Source organism: Biomphalaria glabrata, chromosome 3 (genome assembly GCF_947242115.1).
Source record: "Biomphalaria glabrata chromosome 3, xgBioGlab47.1, whole genome shotgun sequence".
NCBI classification, from domain to species: Eukaryota; Metazoa; Mollusca; class Gastropoda; family Planorbidae; genus Biomphalaria; species Biomphalaria glabrata.
Window position 1 is genome coordinate 13097733 of NC_074713.1, and position 19899 is coordinate 13117631.

General features: G+C 37.2%; 1 protein-coding gene across 1 annotated transcript in view; it reads right to left on the bottom strand.

Annotated features, from left to right (window-relative positions):
* LOC106056314 (thyrotropin receptor-like) overlaps positions 1-19899 on the bottom strand; it is a 184939-nt gene that overhangs the window by 47304 nt on the left and 117736 nt on the right. The gene's annotated exons all lie outside the window — the stretch shown is intronic.

A 19899-nucleotide genomic window follows, 5' to 3' on the forward strand; every position in this document is an offset into this window, starting at 1 on the left:
AAATTAATTAATTATGTTTGATAAAAGAAACGTGAATTTTAAAGTATTGAGATTAAAAAAAAGAAAGCTCCCCTTTGACCTTACGATCTATAGGGCATATATGACTATAAATGTGCAGTCCTTTCCTTTTTTTTAAAGCTTTTTATTTTAGTTTAGTTTTAATTTTACTTTGGTCCTTTTGTGAGGCCTTACAAGCTTAGAACCACTGGGAATATTTCGAAAACACGAACACGTTTCCTGATTGTTTTGGCCTAAAGTGACAACAACAGAATGTAGATGTGGAGATTGTCTGAAAATTAAAAGCTAGCAATCTGCTCACATAATCTGATTCAGCTCTATCTCAGACAGGATTAAATTATTTTCGAACTCCATAATTGCTGAATGGGGAAATTTTGGGATTTAGCTTGGATTTATGTTCTTGGAGCGTTGACTTTTTCCAAAGTGTAACTCTATTTATTTTGAGGTCATCGAGTCCGCAGTAAAGTGAGGCGGACGGGAACAAGGGGGCGGGGGGGGGGGGGGGGTCCATGACTGAAAAGAGGAGCCATTGAAAACTGTAGAGTGTACAACATGCGTTCCTTTATCGTAACCTCTTTCTCGATCTGTATGGTTACCTATTCGTTTGCGTGTATGTGTAAGCCTGCTAGTTTCTCTCCCTCCCCCTTCTCATTCTCTCTCTCCTCTATACCTAGTGTATATCGTCATGAAGACTCTTATCTTCTTATCTTATAAAATACAGACGTGACTTCAAAAAAAAAGAAGATTACGTCCTACGCAGTCCCCTGTCTCTGTGGCATTTTACGTCTTCAGAGATAATCTTTTTCCTTTGCAACTTCTTGTGTGACTAAAGAGGCCAATCCTTGATGCACAGCTGCGATCACAGGTTGGGCATTTGTAATCATCAGGCGCCTTTGCATCTTCACCCTTCCTACGCAGTGACCTATACATTTGTCACGTGATAAACCTGTTGTTTTCTTGGGCAGTAAAATACGGGAGTGGAAATTAAGTTGTTGTTTTTTTTTTAAAATATCTGCGTCTTTCTCAGGTTGATTATTTTTTTTTTTTGGGGGGGGGGGGAGTCTTACAAAACAACAAAATAGTAGATCTATATGTGTATGTAACAAAATGCCATCCATATATCAATAAATAAAAGTTCTTAATCACTACACTAGGCTTTAAAAATAATGAATAATACATCAACTGTCATAACCGAAGCATAAAATCTGATACAGTGGCCAGAATTTGACGAGTGTTAAACATCGACTGAATGAACATTGAAGTTTGTTTTTCCGCTTGGTGAGAGTTGTCATCGCAACAATGGTCAAACATCAGATTGACTAATGGACAAAGTAGATCAGTGTTTGAACACACGTGCGTAGTGACCTACTTTAATGTTTTTATGAAATTCAACAAATGGAATCCCCCCCCACCCCCACTTTATTTAAATGTACAAATGGTACTCTACTAATGTCCAGCCGCCTTGACTTTCCCCAGCAACACAGAAAGTCATGAGAGTTGTTGCGTCAAAAAATAAAACGATACTTCAGAATCCAAGTCTTCGAACTCAAAAGCCACGTTTCGGAAGTCAAGCGCTTTGCTACTTGGCCACTAAAAACAAGTTTTAAAAGTAACATATTTTAACCTTATGTTTGGTCATTAGCTGTTCCTCCCTGTCCACCCCACCCCCCTCTACCACCGTGGACACAGCCAAGAGCGACATGTTTGGGATTAATTAGAGAGAATTTCCGACACTCATCTCGCGATGACGAACCGTGGTCACCTGATCGTGGCATCTGACATGGCAAAAAGAGAATTATAAGTTATATAGTATGACTAGACTCTCATCTCTAATCATCTCGTCGTGAAGTCCTCAAATTACTGTCTTGAAATTGGCCCATATCGAAGTCTTGCACATGCATTCGCTACCCCCCCCCCCCCCCCCCGCCTGATCTGTATTTAGTTTGATTCTAGCCTCCTACAGAATGTAAGTCTAGACATTACTTTTATCTCTACATGTTTGATTCTAGCATCCTACAGAATGTAAGTCTAGACATTACTTATATCTCTATAAGTTTGATTCTAGCCTCCTACAGAGTGTGTCTAGACATTACTTTTATCTCTATAAGTTTGATTCTAGCCTCCTACAGACTGTAAGTTTAGACATTACTTTTATCTCTATAAGTTTGATTCTAGCCTCCTACAGACTGTAAGTTTAGACATTAATTTTATCTCTATAAGTTTGATTCTAGCCTCCTACAGACTGTAAGTTTAGACATTACTTTTATCTCTATAAGTTTGATTCTAGCCTCCTACAGACTGTAAGTTTAGACATTACTTATATCTCTATAAGTTTGATTCTAGCCTCCTACAGACTGTAAGTTTAGACATTACTTTTATCTCTATAAGTTTGATTCTAGCCTCCTACAGACTGTAAGTTTAGACATTACTTATATCTCTATAAGTTTGATTCTAGCCTCCTACAGACTGTAAGTTTAGACATTACTTATATCTCTATAAGTTTGATTCTAGCCTCCTACAGACTGTAAGTTTAGACATTACTTATATCTCTATAAGTTTGATTCTAGCCTCCTACAGACTGTAAGTTTAGACATTACTTATATCTCTATAAGTTTGATTCTAGCCTCCTACAGAATGTAAGTCTAGACATTACTTATATCTCTATATGTTTGATTCTAGCCTCCTACAGAATGTAAGTCTAGACATTACTTATATCTCTACATGTTTGATTCTAGCCTCCTACAGAATGTAAGTCTAGACATTACTTATATCTCTATAAGTTTGATTCTAGCCTCCTACAGACTGTAAGTTTAGACATTACTTATATCTCTATAAGTTTGATTCTAGCCTCCTACAGACTGTAAGTTTAGACATTACTTATATCTCTATAAGTTTGATTCTAGCCTCCTACAGACTGTAAGTTTAGACATTACTTATATCTCTATATGTTTGATTCTAGCCTCCTACAGAATGTAAGTCTAGACATTACTTATATCTCTACATGTTTGATTCTAGCCTCCTACAGACTGTAAGTCTAGACATTACTTATATCTCTATATGTTTGATTGTAATTTTCTCTTCTAATCAACTTTCTCCAGTTTTTTCTTCACTACGTTGACGTCTTAACGTCTTTTGTTTTGTTTAACACTGATCAACATTGAGAGATGAGGCAGTATTGAAGCTCAACTTCAGAACGAAACAAACAACTCACGATCATTAACCTAGACCCACCCCCTCCCCCCAAAAATAAATATTGTTGAAAAATAAAATATTCCATTCGTTTTGTTTGTTTCTGAATACACAAGATATAAAGTATAGCAGGGGTTCCCAAACGTTTTCTTTGAGGAACACTTTGCACATTCTAAGTATTTAGCCGAATACTTTGCTTATGGTTTTTTTTAGAAAGATTAATTCACGTGCTAGTTAATTATTTGAGTCCTTCTTGGAACACCAATTCTGGCCTTGCGGAACTCTAGGGTTCCGCGGAACACTAGTGTTCCGCGGAACAGAGTTTGGGAAACACTGAAGTACAGGAGACTATTTGGGGGGCATGTAAGTGATGATTTGTATAGTTAAAATGTCTGGGATTGGCTATGGGTTTATATGCGTATATGTATGTATTGTCACGAATATATATCTCGATAATGAGTTTGTGTATTTAGATATCATCCTTGTCATGGCCATAAAAAAAACAGATCTCGTTCTGTCGACGTGACGTTGATATATTTGCAATGATGAATCTATTCATTCATGAACATTGGCGGGGTACACCGATGAACAATTTATTTGATCATGAATTTCTTGATCTTGTTGACTGTTTGACTGTATCGTGCAGTATGTCCGTCAACATGTTTGTCTAGAGTGGTTTTGTTATTGAAATAGAAACTGAACAATCATTTTCAATCAACACCGACTCTATCTGAAGACGATCTAGCTTGTTTAAACTTTAAATATTAAAGAGGCCGGGATGAAAGAGGGGGGGGGGCGAGACGATAAGGGCTGAGAGAAAAAAAAATGAATTGCCATTTCAAAGGCCCTTAAAAAAAAAGTCACTAAATTCATTGTTCCAGAGTCAGTCTCACAGTTGGGCCACATTGCGTCTTACATCTGGGACACACAGAATCTAGAAATCCGGGAGATTTTTGTAAGAGACGAAACCCTACTCTCGCGGGACATCCAGAGATTACGACACGGCCTGGTAGCGACAGTTCCGTTGGCCGCACTGGATGCTGGTCAGCTGATCGCAGCAGTCTTTCAAAGGTCATGTCTTTAGACCTAGATCTAGTTTGTTAACGATCTCGCCTGGCTTCAAGTTTTTGTTGCTGACCTTTCCGAATTGTCTGCTTACCACAGACATCTATTACCTAAATTAAATTGTGCTTTATGCTTAGTTCAGCAGGTCATCTTCTTCTTTACATTGTAATCATTCTAGTTAGTTTATAACTTGTATTTCATTTTTGATGACATTTGTTTTGGATTGTATTTATTATTTCATTGCATTTGATTTATGATTGTATTTGATTTTTTATTGTAATTGATTTTTTTTGTGTTAAGTATTTGCTAATTTGCTTGTTTATAATTTTTCCCCCGAATCTATCTATCTATCTATCTATCTATCTATCTATCTATCTATCTATCTATCTATCTATCTATCTATCTATCTATCTATCTATCTATCTATCTACCTACCTACCTACCTACCTACCTACCTACCTACCTATCTATCTATCTATCTATCTATCTATCTATCTATCTATCTATCTATCTATCTATCTATCTATCTATACGTCAGTATTTAATTTTTGCTTGCATTTGAATTGTGACCTATGAAACCATTAAATCGTTACTTTCAACCATTGTATTGTTCATGTACTGCTTGTATAACAGACATCCACTACAACCACACTTCCCCCTCTCTATCTGTTAGTTGATGACCACAATCCAAAGGTCCATACAATGTACAATGTGTACATGGACAAGTGAACAAGAATGTGTGTATAAATCTCAAATGTTTCCTAATGGCTGTGTACACATTCTTTGTGTACTGTTGTCTTCTTTTTAGTGTCATTCCCTCCTTTTCTCTTTCAGATGTTCTGGTTGTGCCTGTATGACGACTTCCGGTCGGGCGCATTCATTTATCAGGCTGACCATCGGTATTCTATTTGATATAGTCCATTACGCCTTCCGTGGTCAGATCGAAGCGATTAGCCTGACAAGAATAATGTGCTCTTTGGGGTGGACCAACTGACCAAGTCTTGAAAAGATCAAACTATCTGTTTAGTAGTGGCGGGTTATCATTAGAGTTTGGGTTATCATTAACCAAGTGGGAGTCTGTAAGGGTCTGTAGAAGTCTTGGTGTGGAGGACTTTGATTTATAGCAAATGACATTTTGACCCTCACGTAAGTGGGACAGGGTCATCTAAATATGTTGCAGCTACTCTGTCCCTGAAAGTATCGATTATTGAAATCCCCCTGTCCTTAACTTCGTATTATTCCTTTTCGATACCTAAGTTTGTTATAGTGTTCAACGCTGTACGTTTAAACGATGCGTGTTTGTTACGTATATAATGACAGCATTTGATACCCAATTTTTTATGAGAGTAAATGGAGCGAAAAGGAATAACTCGACCATGGCACATAAACCCTTCGATAACTCAGTCTAGAAGCAAGACGAGACTAGAAGAACACATCACGCGACTATCCAGATTTCCCCCAAAAAACTGTTGGTGTCACTTTGCTAGTCGTAGATATTTATTTACGTTTTGTAATTGTGTAACATCTGTCTGAGTTTCAGGGATAGTTTTAACACACAGCTTTTTGTTTCGTTTCTTTAATGCTCCTCATCACTATAAAACCACTAAGTCCGGACATTGACTGAACATCTACCGCCTCTGAAGTACACTGGCTTAATGAGGAGCTGAGGTAGCAGGAGAGCATTTTTATAATACTCCCAACAAAGAGTAACTCAAAGTCACTTTACAAATGATAACCCCCCACTTCCTGTTAACATGTTAACCTTTAATGGCTTACTGAGGTCTCAGAATGTAATTTATCGTTAAGTAGGACTGTCAGGACGGAGTTCTGGTCAGCCTGGGTCTCCTGTTAACTTTAGAGGAGTAGGGGGGCAATTCAAGTTCAGGAGACCCAGGCTGACCAGAACTCAGTCCTGACAAGAACTGTTGCTTCATATGTTACAGCGGCAATAAGGTTAAAGTCAACTTTATGATGAGACAGTGTTTAACATTTTACATCTAATCTAGCCTTATGTTCTCCTCCCACGCATCTCTCCATTACCTCTTACACTAGACTGACAATCTATGTGTCTCTCAATCTATGTGTCTCTCAATCTATGGGTCTCTCAATCTATGTGTCTCTCAATCTGTGTCTCTCAATCTATGTGTCTCTCAATCTGTGTCTCTCAATCTATGTGTCTCTCAATCTATGTGTCTCTCAATCTATGTGTCTCTCAATCTATGGGTCTCTCAATCTATGTATCTCAATCTATGGGTCTCTCAATCTATGAGTCTCTCAATAAATGGGTCTCTCAATCTATGTGTCTCTCAATCTATGGGTCTCTCAATCTATGTGTCTCTCAATCTATGTGTCTCTCAATCTGTGTGTCTCTCAATCTATGTGTCTCTCAATCTATGGGTCTCTCAATCTATGGGTCTCTCAATCTATGTGTCTCTCAATCTGTGTCTCTCAATCTATGTGTCTCTCAATCTGTGTCTCTCAATCTATGTGTCTCTCAATCTATGTGTCTCTCAATCTATGTGTCTCTCAATCTATGGGTCTCTCAATCTATGTGTCTCTCAATCTATGGGTCTCTCAATCTATGAGTCTCTCAATATATGGGTCTCTCAATCTATGTGTCTCTCAATCTATGGGTCTCTCAATCTATGTGTCTCTCAATCTATGTGTCTCTCAATCTGTGTGTCTCTCAATCTATGTGTCTCTCAATCTATGGGTCTCTCAATCTATGGGTCTCTCAATCTATGGGTCTCTCAATCTATGTGTCTCTCAATCTATGTGTCTCTCAATCTATGTGTCTCTCAATCTGTGTCTCAATCTATGTGTCTCTCAATAAATGGGTCTCTCAATCTATGTGTCTCTCAATCTATGTGTCTCTCAATCTGTGTCTCTCAATCTGTGTCTCTCAATCTATGTGTCTCTCAATCTATGGGTCTCTCAATCTATGTGTCTCTCAATCTATGGGTCTCTCAATCTATGTGTCTCTCAATATATGGGTTTCTCAATCTATGTGTCTCTCAATCTATGTGTCTCTCAATCTATGTGTCTCTCAATCTATGTGTCTCTCAATCTATGGGTCTCTCAATCTATGTGTCTCTCAATATATGTGTCTCTCAATCTATGTGTCTCTCAATCTATGAGTCTCTCAATCTATGAGTCTCTCAATCTATGTGTCTCTCAATCTATGTGTCTCTCAATCTGTGTCTCTCAATCTATGTGTCTCTCAATCTGTGTGTCTCTCAATCTATGGGTCTCTCAATCTATGTGTCTCTCAATCTATGGGTCTCACAATCTATGTGTCTCTCAATCTATGTGTCTCTCAATCTATGTGTCTCTCAATCTGTGTCTCTCAATCTATGTGTCTCTCAATATATGGGTCTCTCAATCTATGTGTCTCTCAATCTATGTGTCTCTCAATCTGTGTCTCTCAATCTGTGTCTCTCAATCTATGTGTCTCTCAATCTATGTGTCTCTCAATCTATGTGTCTCTCAATCTATGGGTCTCTCAATCTATGTGTCTCTCAATATATGGGTTTCTCAATCTATGTGTCTCTCAATCTATGTGTCTCTCAATCTATGTGTCTCTCAATCTATGTGTCTCTCAATCTATGGGTCTCTCAATCTATGTGTCTCTCAATCTATGGGTCTCTCAATCTATGTGTCTCTCAATATATGTGTCTCTCAATCTATGTGTCTCTCAATCTATAAGTCTCTCAATCTATGAGTCTCTCAATCTATGTGTCTCTCAATCTATGTGTCTCTCAATCTGTGTCTCTCAATCTATGTGTCTCTCAATCTGTGTCTCTCAATCTATGTGTCTCTCAATCTATGTGTCTCTCAATCTATGTGTCTCTCAATCTATGGGTTTCTCAATCTATGTGTCTCTCAATCTATGGGTCTCTCAATCTATGAGTCTCTCAATATATGGGTCTCTCAATCTATGTGTCTCTCAATATATGTGTCTCTCAATCTCTATGTCTCTCAATCTATGACTCTCTCAATCTATGAGTCTCTCAATCTATGTGTCTCTCAATCTATGTGTCTCTCCATCTGTGTCTCTCAATCTATGTGTCTCTCAATCTATGTGTCTCTCAATCTGTGTCTCTCAATCTATGTGTCTCTCAATCTATGGGTCTCTCAATCTATGGGTCTCTCAATCTATGGGTCTCTCAATCTATGTGTCTCTCAATCTATGTGTCTCTCAATCTATGTGTCTCTCAATCTATGTGTCTCTCAATCTGTGTCTCTCAATTTATGTGTCTCTCAATCTATGGGTCTCTCAATTTATGTGTCTCTCAATCTATGTGTCTCTCAATCTATGGGTCTCTCAATTTATGTGTCTCTCAATCTATGTGTCTCTCAATCTATCTGTCTCTCAATCTGTGTCTCTCAATCTATGTGTCTCTCAATCTATCTGTCTCTCAATTTATGTGTCTCTCAATCTATGTGTCTCTCAATCTATGTGTCTCTCAATCTATGTGTCTCTCAATCTGTGTCTCTCAATCTATGGGTCTCTCAATCTATGTGTCTCTCAATCTATGGGTCTCTCAATCTATGGGTCTCTCAATCTATGTGTCTCTCAATCTATGGGTCTCTCAATCTATGGGTCTCTCAATCTATGGGTCTCTCAATTTATGTGTCTCTCAATCTATGTGTCTCTCAATCTATGGGTCTCTCAATTTATGTGTCTCTCAATCTATGTGTCTCTCAATCTATGTGTCTCTCAATCTATGGGTCTCTCAATCTATGTGTCTCTCAATCTATGTGTCTCTCAATCTATGGGTCTCTCAATCTATGGGTCTCTCAATCTATGTGTCTCTCAATCTATGTGTCTCTCAATCTATGGGTCTCTCAATCTATGGGTCTCTCAATCTATGGGTCTCTCAATCTATGGGTCTCCCAATCTATGGGTCTCTCAATTTATGTGTCTCTCAATGTATGTGTCTCTCAATCTATGGGTCTCTCAATCTATGGGTCTCTCAATCTATGTGTCTCTCAATCTATGTGTCTCTCAATCTATGTGTCTCTCAATCTATGGGTCTCTCAATCTATGTGTCTCTCAATCTATGTGTCTCTCAATCTATGGGTCTCTCAATCTATGGGTCTCTCAATTTATGTGTCTCTCAATCTATGTGTCTCTCAATCTATGTGTCTCTCAATCTATGTGTCTCTCAATCTATGTGTCTCTCAATCTATGGGTCTCTCAATCTATTGGTCTCTCAATCTATGGGTCTCTCAATCTATGGGTCTCTCAATCTATGGGTCTCTCAATCTATGGGTCTCTCAATTTATGTGTCTCTCAATCTATGTGTCTCTCAATCAATGGGTCTCTCAATTTATGTGTCTCTCAATCTATGTGTCTCTCAATCTATGGGTCTCTCAATTTATGTGTCTCTCAATCTATGGGACTCTCAATCTATGGGTCTCTCAATCTATGTGTCTCTCCATCTGTGTCTCTCAATCTATGGGTCTCTCAATCTATGGGTCTCTCAATCTATGGGTCTCTCAATCTATGGGTCTCTCAATATATGTGTCTCTCAATCTATGGGTCTCTCAATCTATGGGTCTCTCAATCTATGGGTCTCTCAATCTATGGGTCACTCAATATATGTGTCTCTCAATCTATGGGTCTCTTTGCCATTTCTCTCAGCTCATTAGAAGGATTCCCCCTCGCCTACATGATGCCTCGATCAAGAGGTCACCTGACACTGTCAATGCAGACACTCGCCTTGATATCAGAAGGGAGTACTGGCGCTTCTCTGCCGGAGTGTCTGCAAGCTGATCTCTCATCTAGGTCGTGTGTTTGGATCGGCTAGAGAGAGAGAGAGATAGAGAGGGAGAGAAAGTGGGAGAGAGAGTGTGTTTGAGAACGACCGAAAGAGTGAGGCGATAAGACGAAGAAAAATAATTTGGGACATAGTCTAAGTTTCCGAAGCTATTTGAGACTAAATTTGTATAGAAATAACTTTGAACTATCTGTACCAAAAAACTTAACTTCAAGAGTCATCCTAGAGAATGGCATCAAATAGGTAATAGATCTCGATATTCGATTACTTTCTTTTCACGCTTCACCTAGCACGTGTTGTCAACCCAATCCACTATAGAGTGTGATGGGCGTAAAGAATGTCTTCCAGTAAGCCTCTCTGCATGAATGTACTCTTGTAGACTGAGAATATGATCACAGATAAACATGAACTTAGTAAAGTAACATATCGAAAGACGACTTTATGCATATCAAGGCTGAACATTATTGCGTCACGTCCTGACAACAATAAGTGACGACTGACGCATTTAAATGAAAATAACCGTAATAGAAAAAAATCCATTTGTCTTAAGGGCCGCAAACTATTGTGTTTCTTTTTCGCCTTTTTTAAAAATATCAACTCAAAACTTCTGTCTGTCTGGGTAAAATCTCTTAAAACTTTATTTCACCCACCCCTTATTCTCGGATCAACTTTACTCAAGTAGGCTACCAATTTTAGATGACAACAAACGAATCAATAAAAAATGAATGAAGTAGTTTGCCAATTAATCGTAATCAATTAATTTTATTTTATATGGAAAATGTACTAAGCTTATGGGAGATTTATTACATAATAATAAAAGATATGACAGCGATTGAACTTCGCTATTCCCCCACTCAAAGCGTGAATGCGACATGCAAGATAGCAGACGCGTAAATGTCACAAGACCAGGAGAGTAACTTACGTAATTTAATACAGTTCGCGTTGATTCAAAATAATTGATGTCCTTTTACTCAAAATAAGCGAAATTTTTAAACATTATATTTAACTATTTTACTTGTTTTAAGCGAATGTTGCATGTCGTCAGTATGTGTTTAAACAGCGCGCCAGATTCAATTGGTATCAATCCTGAGAGAAGTTTATTTTCTGTCACTGTCAAGATCAAGATAATCAGAACTAAAAAAAAAATCTTTTTTTTTTTAAAAACATACGAAGTGTAATTGTGTCAATTCGTTTGGATCAGTCATGCCATTCAATTTGTAATAGATCTAGACTAACAACAATACATCTGTGCGATTAATAATATTTTTACCTACTATTGTTTTTGTTAAGCGCTATTTTATGCTTTTTTTTCAATTCGCTATGATCATATCACGTGTCTGGACCAGTTTGGAAAATAGGGAGGGGGGGGGGAGATAGAAAAGGATAACTGGGTGAATTTTACAGTAATTGTTTTTTTTAAAGCATTTACAAAAAAAAGGGATCGTCCTGAATTCTAACTTGTGGCTCACGCCTCCAGGGTGTGATGTGCTAAGCACTCTGCTATTAAGGTACATTTTGAGTAGAGAAAACTGTATAGTTATATATTGTTTGTTTCAATTTAGTGAGGCGACTTATTAAGGGAACTAATTCAGCTTATTATAAGACAAAATAAAATTGTTTATTTTTTGCTTTCCATCAGCACAATCTGAGTAAAATAGAATATAATTAAAAACAACTTGACCACTTAAATATCGAGGTGAATTCAAAGAGTAAGTTAAATAGATTCCCAAAGACAATTCTAAATATCACCATGACTACGGCTTAGCTGCTCAGCAGTCATGAGCTTCAAACAACTTTGTCTAACATCCCACAGGCATTTGGTACCATTTTTTTCTATATATTCCAGATGCTAATTGAATGTATCGTCCAATCCAAAGCTCATGACATGAATACCATCTCGTCTGATAGATCTACTTCCTCCTTTTTTTTTCTCCTCACAGCTTGCTGGGAAATAATGAATACACGAAAGGCGCCAAAAGACAGAGTGGGTAAAAAAAAAAAAAGAAGACAAAATACCGTACTGAGAAGATTAATAGGACTGGTTGATTTGAAAAGAGGGTCTGACTGAGTTAAGAAAGAGGGGGGTGGGATGGGGGGGAACAGATTTTTAAAATTCTAAATAAAAAAAAAAAAGAAATTGTCAATTTTCTAGAGAGAAATAAAATGTAGTTATTTCCGTGGTTCAAAATGAGCAGATTTGAAATACCGAAGTGTTGCCTAGCTCATGTAGTGAAAGTCGGGGAGAATTGTGGGCAAAGTATCACATGACGCTTACAGCTAATTATAGACAAAATAGTCAACAAAGGAAGACAACTGGATGAAAATTTTAAAAAATGCATGTAAAATTTAATACTACGTCATACTTATATTTAGGTCTCGTTGAGATCAAGTTTAAATTGCAGACCAAAATGAATAATGATATTTTAGTTCTCGGTATAGGTCCAACCACTTCATGTTAATTACTTTAAACATCAAGCAACAAGTACTGGAAAGATTCTATCGACATGCCAAACATGGAACTTAGGGTATATCAATAAAATAAAATAAATAGTTTCAAGGGGAAATGTCATCGAAAATGTATACATATACAAACCAGTTAACTAAACTAAAAATAAATTAGAACTCCTTTTAAAATTAATGGAAAGTATTAAACCATTGTCCAGTGGATATCTTCAATGTTAACAAAATATTTTAAAAAAAAAATGAACAAAGAAACTTGGATTAGGCCCGATCTCTAGCAATCAAATTTTTTTTTTGAAATAAAAGCTACAAAAGTTTAAATGTAAACTAATTAAACACGCAACAAGAATCATATATATAATTCTGTTCTACTCTAAAGACTTTTGTCGAGTAGCAAGCTAACCACATACAGTGTGGAAAAAAAAAAGTAAACTGCAGCCAACATTATCAATTCATAGGTCAAAATTGTTTTTAAAAAGTCCTAAATAATTAATATATCATGGTCACTGACTAAGTAATGGTTAATGAATAAGTCATAGTATAGTAAAAGCAATGTCTTATGTTTCCATGGAGACAGTGTTCCGCATGCCTATGCATAAGTCAAACGTCAACCATCTAGTCAAACGATAAGTCAACTGTCAACCATGCGTCAAACGATAAGTCAACTGTCAACTATGTTGTCAAACGATAAGTCAACCGTCAACTATCTAGTCATGTGATAAGTCAGCCGTCAACTATCTAGTCAAACGATACGTCAACTGTCAACTATTTTATCAAACGATAAGTCAACCGTCAACTATCAGTCATGTGATAAGTCAACTGTCAACTATCTAGTCAAACGATACGTCAACTGTCAACTATTTTATCAAACGATAAGTCAACCGTCAACTATCAGTCATGTGATAAGTCAACCGTCAACTATCTAGTCAAACAATACGTCAACTGTCAACTATTTTATTAAACGATAAGTCAACCGTCAACTATCAGTCATGTGATAAGTCAACCGTCAACTATCTAGTCAAACGATAGGTCAACTGTCAACTATGTGTCAAGCGATGTCAAGAAACTCCTACGTAGTCAATGGATGCTTAAACTTCAGACAATGAAATCGATTTGCAAGTCAGCTGCATGACAAGCAATGCCTAGGTGACTAACAGCCTACTTCGTCAGCCCCCATTAGAAACAATCAAAGTCTTAGAAACTCATCAGAACCGAATGTCTGGACATGAAATTATCCGCTACGGCGCCATGCCAACCTATGGCTTCTCAGTCCCAGAGACTCGTGAAGTAACAAATTGCTGCGGCTTCTTTTACAAACAAGTACATCTGTGGGATAAAGAGTGGAAGAATGGAGGAGAGAAACTAGGCCTCTAGGACAAACACTTTTTTGGGGGCGCACTAAGACAAAAGTTACTGGCGTATTAATACATTTTTAAAAGTACTATAGGCCATAGACAAAGACACTATTGAAGTGGAGTAAATTGTCTATCTTAAGTTCATTGACATGACATTCCTGGCATATGTAGGTATGGAACATGACAACGTCAGGACATGTGGCATCTGACTATAATGCTAATAAAGAGTTAGAGACAGCTATTATTCATAGGAATTTTGTGAGTTTTATTTTTAGTATGAGGCTATGTTCATATTTGGTACCTTTTCAAGCAGTTATACATAAAAAAAAAACGCGTATAGATTTACTAGAGATACTTTATTCGTTAACTTGTGTCAAAACCACATTTACTCGTATCCGCTTATTTTATGCAATACAAAAGAGAAGGCTTTTCTTTTTGAGTATGTTTCTTTTAGGTCAACGTGGCAAAAGTCGTATAAATCAGAATTACAAGTATGTAAAGTATTTGTTTAGAGTTTGAATAAAGGGCATACTGATACTTATGTGAAATTGTAGCAAATATCGAATCTTGTATTTCTTGAGATTTATAAATGGAGATGGTTTACGTTCTTGAACTTGTTTGGCATATCTCAAATATAATTCTTCTACGACATAGTTCAGAAGTTCCCTACTTCTTCTTCTTCTTCTTGAAACTGTCAGGTAGAGTTGAGCCTTCGGCTCTTGGAACTCTAGGCCAGCAAAAGTGAACAAGGGCTCCCTTTCACGACCTGAGTGAGAACATTGTACACTGTTCTGTCTGGCGGGGTGTCAGACTCGCGGCCAGAGACCGCGTGCACCGGGACCCCTGCCATTTTCCTTTTCTATACCAGGCTAACCGTGCAGGACTTAGAAATTTTATTAGAATGTGAGAAACCAGACATAATTGCAGGCACAGAAACTTGGCTACATCCTGAAATTTATAATGCAGAAATTTTCAATAGTAATTATGAAATTTTTAGAAAAGATAATGCTGATAATCATGGAGGAGTTCTTTTAGCAATAAAAAACACTCTTATAGCAGAAGAAATTACCTTACCTAACTCAAAAAATATAGAATCAACATTTTGTAAAATTAATACCACCTCAACATCCCTAATAATAGGCAGCATTTACAGACCACCAAATTCTAGTTTAGAATACATGCAGGAACTATGTAATCAGATTACGACACTTAAAGAGACAAATAAAAATGCAGTTTTTTGGATTATGGGTGATTTCAACCTACCTGATATAAATTGGAAAACACTAACCATAGATAAACACCAAAACCTTAAGGACATAAATGAGCTTTTCATAGAAACTTTACACAACCTAAGTTTAGATCAAATCATTAAAAAGCCAACTAGATTAAACAACACATTAGATCTCTTCTTAACCAACAGACCTGGATTAGTAGTTGATTATGATATTATCCCTGGTCTATCAGACCATGAGATCATAAAAATACACAGTCAGATAAAAGCAGTAGCCAATACAAAACCCAAAAGAAAAAATCTTACTCTGGAATAAATGTAACCTAACACAACTACACCAAGCTGCATTAAACTTTCAACAAACATTCTTATTAGAAAAAGACATTAACCAACCAGTCGATGACCTCTGGAATTTTATTAAAAACCATCTTAAAAGCATTATAGAAAATCAAATACCAACTAAATACACATCAAACAAAATAAATAAATGCTGGTTTAATAATAGACTAAAGAAGCTTTCTAAACAGAAGGAAAACCTATATAGAAAATTTAAAGAAACTAATGCAGAAAGAGTTTACAAAAAGTATATAAAAATTAAACACTTAACCCAAAAAGTAAGCAGACAGCTGCAGAGTGAATACATAAACAATGTAATATCTAAAGACAACAACAAAAACCTATGGTCATACATTAAGTCTAAGAAAATGGAAACAACAGGCGTAGCGCCATTAAAAGATGAACATAACATAATACATAATGATAATGAAACTAAAGCAAACATTCTAAACAAATACTTTGCATCAGCATTCTCAGCCCCAGGAGACAAAGACATATTACTGAATTTGAACCAAGTAGACAACATAGAAGATATAGTAGTACAAGAAAATGGAATTCAAAAACTATTAGCCAACACCAAACCAAATAAAGCTTCTGGACCTGATGGTATTCCAGCTAGATTACTCAAAGAACTAAGTAATGAGCTAGCCCCAGTGTTCAAAATACTCTTTCAGGCTTCACTTAACCAGGGCAGAGTACCAAAGGACTGGAAAGAAGCTAATGTCACCCCCCTATTTAAAAAAGGAGAAAAATCTGACCCAGGAAACTACAGACCAGTATCACTTACCAGCATCACATGTAAAATCCTAGAACACATAATATGTAGCAACATCATAAACCACTTAGACAAACATAATGTCCTCACACCATACCAACATGGCTTTAGGAAATATAGATCATGTGAAACACAACTAATAGGACTAATTGATGATTTTTCAAAAGGTTTAGATAATAGTGAACAAATAGATGCTATCTTACTAGATTTTTCTAAGGCTTTTGACAAAGTTCACCACCATAGTTTGCTTAAAAAATTAAAATATTTCGGCATTAATGGTCCACTGCATCAGTGGATTAAAGACTTTCTGATAGGGAGAGAACAAACTGTAATAATAAATGGCTCTAAATCAACACCGAAAACAGTAAACTCAGGTGTACCTCAAGGAACAGTCTTGGGTCCACTACTATTTTTAATTTACATAAATGATTTACCAAATTGCATTAGTTCAGGAACAAAAGTCAGATTATTTGCAGACGATTGCATAATATATAGAACAATAAAAACAACACAAGACACAGATATTTTACAAAGAGAATTAGATGAATTACAGAAATGGGAATCAAATTGGAGCATGTCTTTCCACCCAGAAAAATGTCAGTTGTTAAGAGTAACAAAAAAACTAAAACAAATTAATTCCACTTATCTTATTCATGGCAAACCAGTAACACAGACTAAAAACGCAAAATACCTAGGTGTTATAATAAATGAAAAACTGTCATGGAATCCACATATTGATGAAACTATCAAAAAAAGCATTAGGGTTTATTAAAAGAAATTTCTATAAATCAAATAAGAACATAAAACTAAAATGTTATTTAACCTTGGTTAGGCCAATAATAGAATATGCATCCTCTGTTTGGGACCCCTCAACTCAAGAAAACATTAAGAAACTAGAACAGACACAAAATAGAGCAGTGCGATTCATAACAAACGAATATTCACATTTGACTAGAGTAACACCTTTAGTAAAATCACTAAATTTAGAAAGCCTTCAGGACAGAAGGCTCAAAAGTAAAGTAGCAATCATACATAAAACACTAAACCATAATCTTCAAATACAAAAACAAAATTTAATAAAATACTCTGAAAGACACAAAGATAAAGGCACATTCCTCGTCCCATATGCTAGGACAAATTTGTACAAATACTCCTTCTTCCCTAGTGCTATTAGAGCATGGAATGGGTTGCCTGAGCTAGCCAGGAAAACCAGTGACTTGGCAGAATTTAAGTCATTGGTTAATATGCATGACTAAATGCATGACGCGTAGGACGTAATCATCTTCTTTTTTGAAGGAACGTCTGTATTATATAAGATAAGATAAGAGGACACACCATTTATGTAACAGCTCCTTGAGGAACGGCGCCTGGATTGTGACAAGGTTGTGGAAGCTTTTTTACACTACAAAACTGTGTTGCTAACCACACCACTCCTGTCATTTCTTCTATGACAGAGTTCAGCAGTTCCCTACAAAACTGTGTTGCTAACCACACCACTCCTGTCATTTCTTCTATGACAGATTTCAGCAGTTCCCTACAAAACTGTGTTGCTAACCACACCACTCCTGTCATTTCTTCTATGACAGAGTTCAGCAGTTCCCTACAAAACTGTGTTGCTAACCACACCACTCCTGTCATTTCTTCTATGACAGAGTTCAGCAGTTCCCTACAAAACTGTGTTGTTAACCACACCACCCCTTCTACTCCTCACACGACAATGTCAAATGTCCCCATCAAAAATCTATAATTCCTGATATGACAGACATAGATATTACTCCTCCTGTGTTTTCAAAATGTGACTACATCCTCTAGTCTGCTTAAAATAATGCACCTAAACGCCCAGTCATGCAGTAACAAAGCTCTTGAGATTGCAGACACCGTCACTGATGATAACGCTTTCCTTAGTGAGACACGGTTTAAAGAAGTTGGTGATGAGTCAAAAACCCTTGAGCTAACGCCACCAGGCTTTTTTTTAAAGAGTCTACCTCGAAAAACAGGCAGCGGAGGAGGTTTAGCAATACTGTACAGAGATAGTCTAGCCAAGTATGTAACAATAAGACCTGACAGCTCAACGCACAGCACCTTTGAGATGTGCGAGTTTCGCCTCTCCCACCACAGTAGAACACTGACTTTTATTTTCTTGTACCGCCCACCACCAAGCAAGAGAAATAAATTGACAACAAAAGTTTTCATCGAAGAATTTCAAGACCTCCTTGACAGTCACATATCAACAAAAGATCTACTTGTCATAGGCGATGTGATCTTGCATTCGACAGTGAAAATGAGACATACGCGGTGTTATTGAAAAATACGCAAAAGGATCGCAACTTAGACCAACTGATAAACGTTACGACACACGTGCAAGGCCATACTCTTGACTGGGTTGTTACAAATGCAAGTGAACTTATAGCCAAAACCAATGTCTTAGACCGTGGCCTGTCTGATCATATTCTTGTATACTTTGAAATGCGCCTATCAAAAACAAAAAGGCCAAAGAAAAACGTGACTTCCCGTAAACATAAAGCCATAGACATTGCCTCCTTAAATGGACGTGACCTTCTTGCTGTTGCAACAGGGCAACACAGACGTTCTCAGCAATTACAATTCTTGCTTGAAAAAGTTGCATGACAGCCATGCACCTCTTCTTACTCGTACAGTCTCAGTTAGGCCATCTGCACCCTGGATGACGGAAGACATAAAGACTGCCAACGTTATTCGCTGACGTGTCGAACGTACATTCCAAAAGACAGGTCTGACGATACATCGACAAATCTACATCCTAGAAAAAAAAAACAAGGTGAACCGCATGATTAGAGACGCAAAAGCTAGTCATATTCGACATAAAATCGAAACCTCTGATTCTTCAAAGGAGCTATTCAGGATCACCGCTGAAATGTTAGTGGGAGCAAATAACGAACGTTTGCCGTCATCTATCCCAGTAGCTGAACTCCCCGATTCCTTCAATAGATTCTTCATTGACAAGATTGAGCAGATCAGAGATGACATGCCATCACTCTCATCACAGATTGACCACTCTCCAATCTTTCAAAATTCTCCTTTTTGCGAGTTTCAGCGTGTACTGAAGATTATGTCAAAAGTATTATTCTAAAGATGCCAAATAAGTCATGTGACCTTGATCCCATTCCAACTTTCTTTGCTCCTCGAATGTTTAGATGAGCTTGTATCCACAATTACTAACATTGTGAACTCTTCACTGACTTCAGGCATTGTACCACAGCAATTTAAGCATGCACTTTTCAGGCACTTATTGAAGAAATCCTGTCTCCACCTGGAATGTCTAAAAAAACTATCGCCCGGTATCAAATCTGTCCTTCCTGTCAAAGCTTCTGGAGCGCATCGTGTTAGCGCAAATTCTTTCTCATCTTGAACAGTACTGTCTCTTGGAAGAATTTCAATCTGCATATAGGAAGTGCCGTAGCGCAAAGACAGCAGTGGTCAGGGTACTAAACGACTTACTTCACAATTCCGACATAGGCCACATCTCAATACTTTCCATGCTGGACTTGTCCGCAGCCTTTGATACGATAGACCATGAAATTATGCTGGCCAGATTCTCTGCTACTTTTGTTTAGCAGGACTCTTCCTAAAGTGGCTAGGATCCTACCTGACCCAAAGTGTCGTTGTTAGCGGGACAGAGTCAACAAACTTATTCTTGGAGTACGAGTA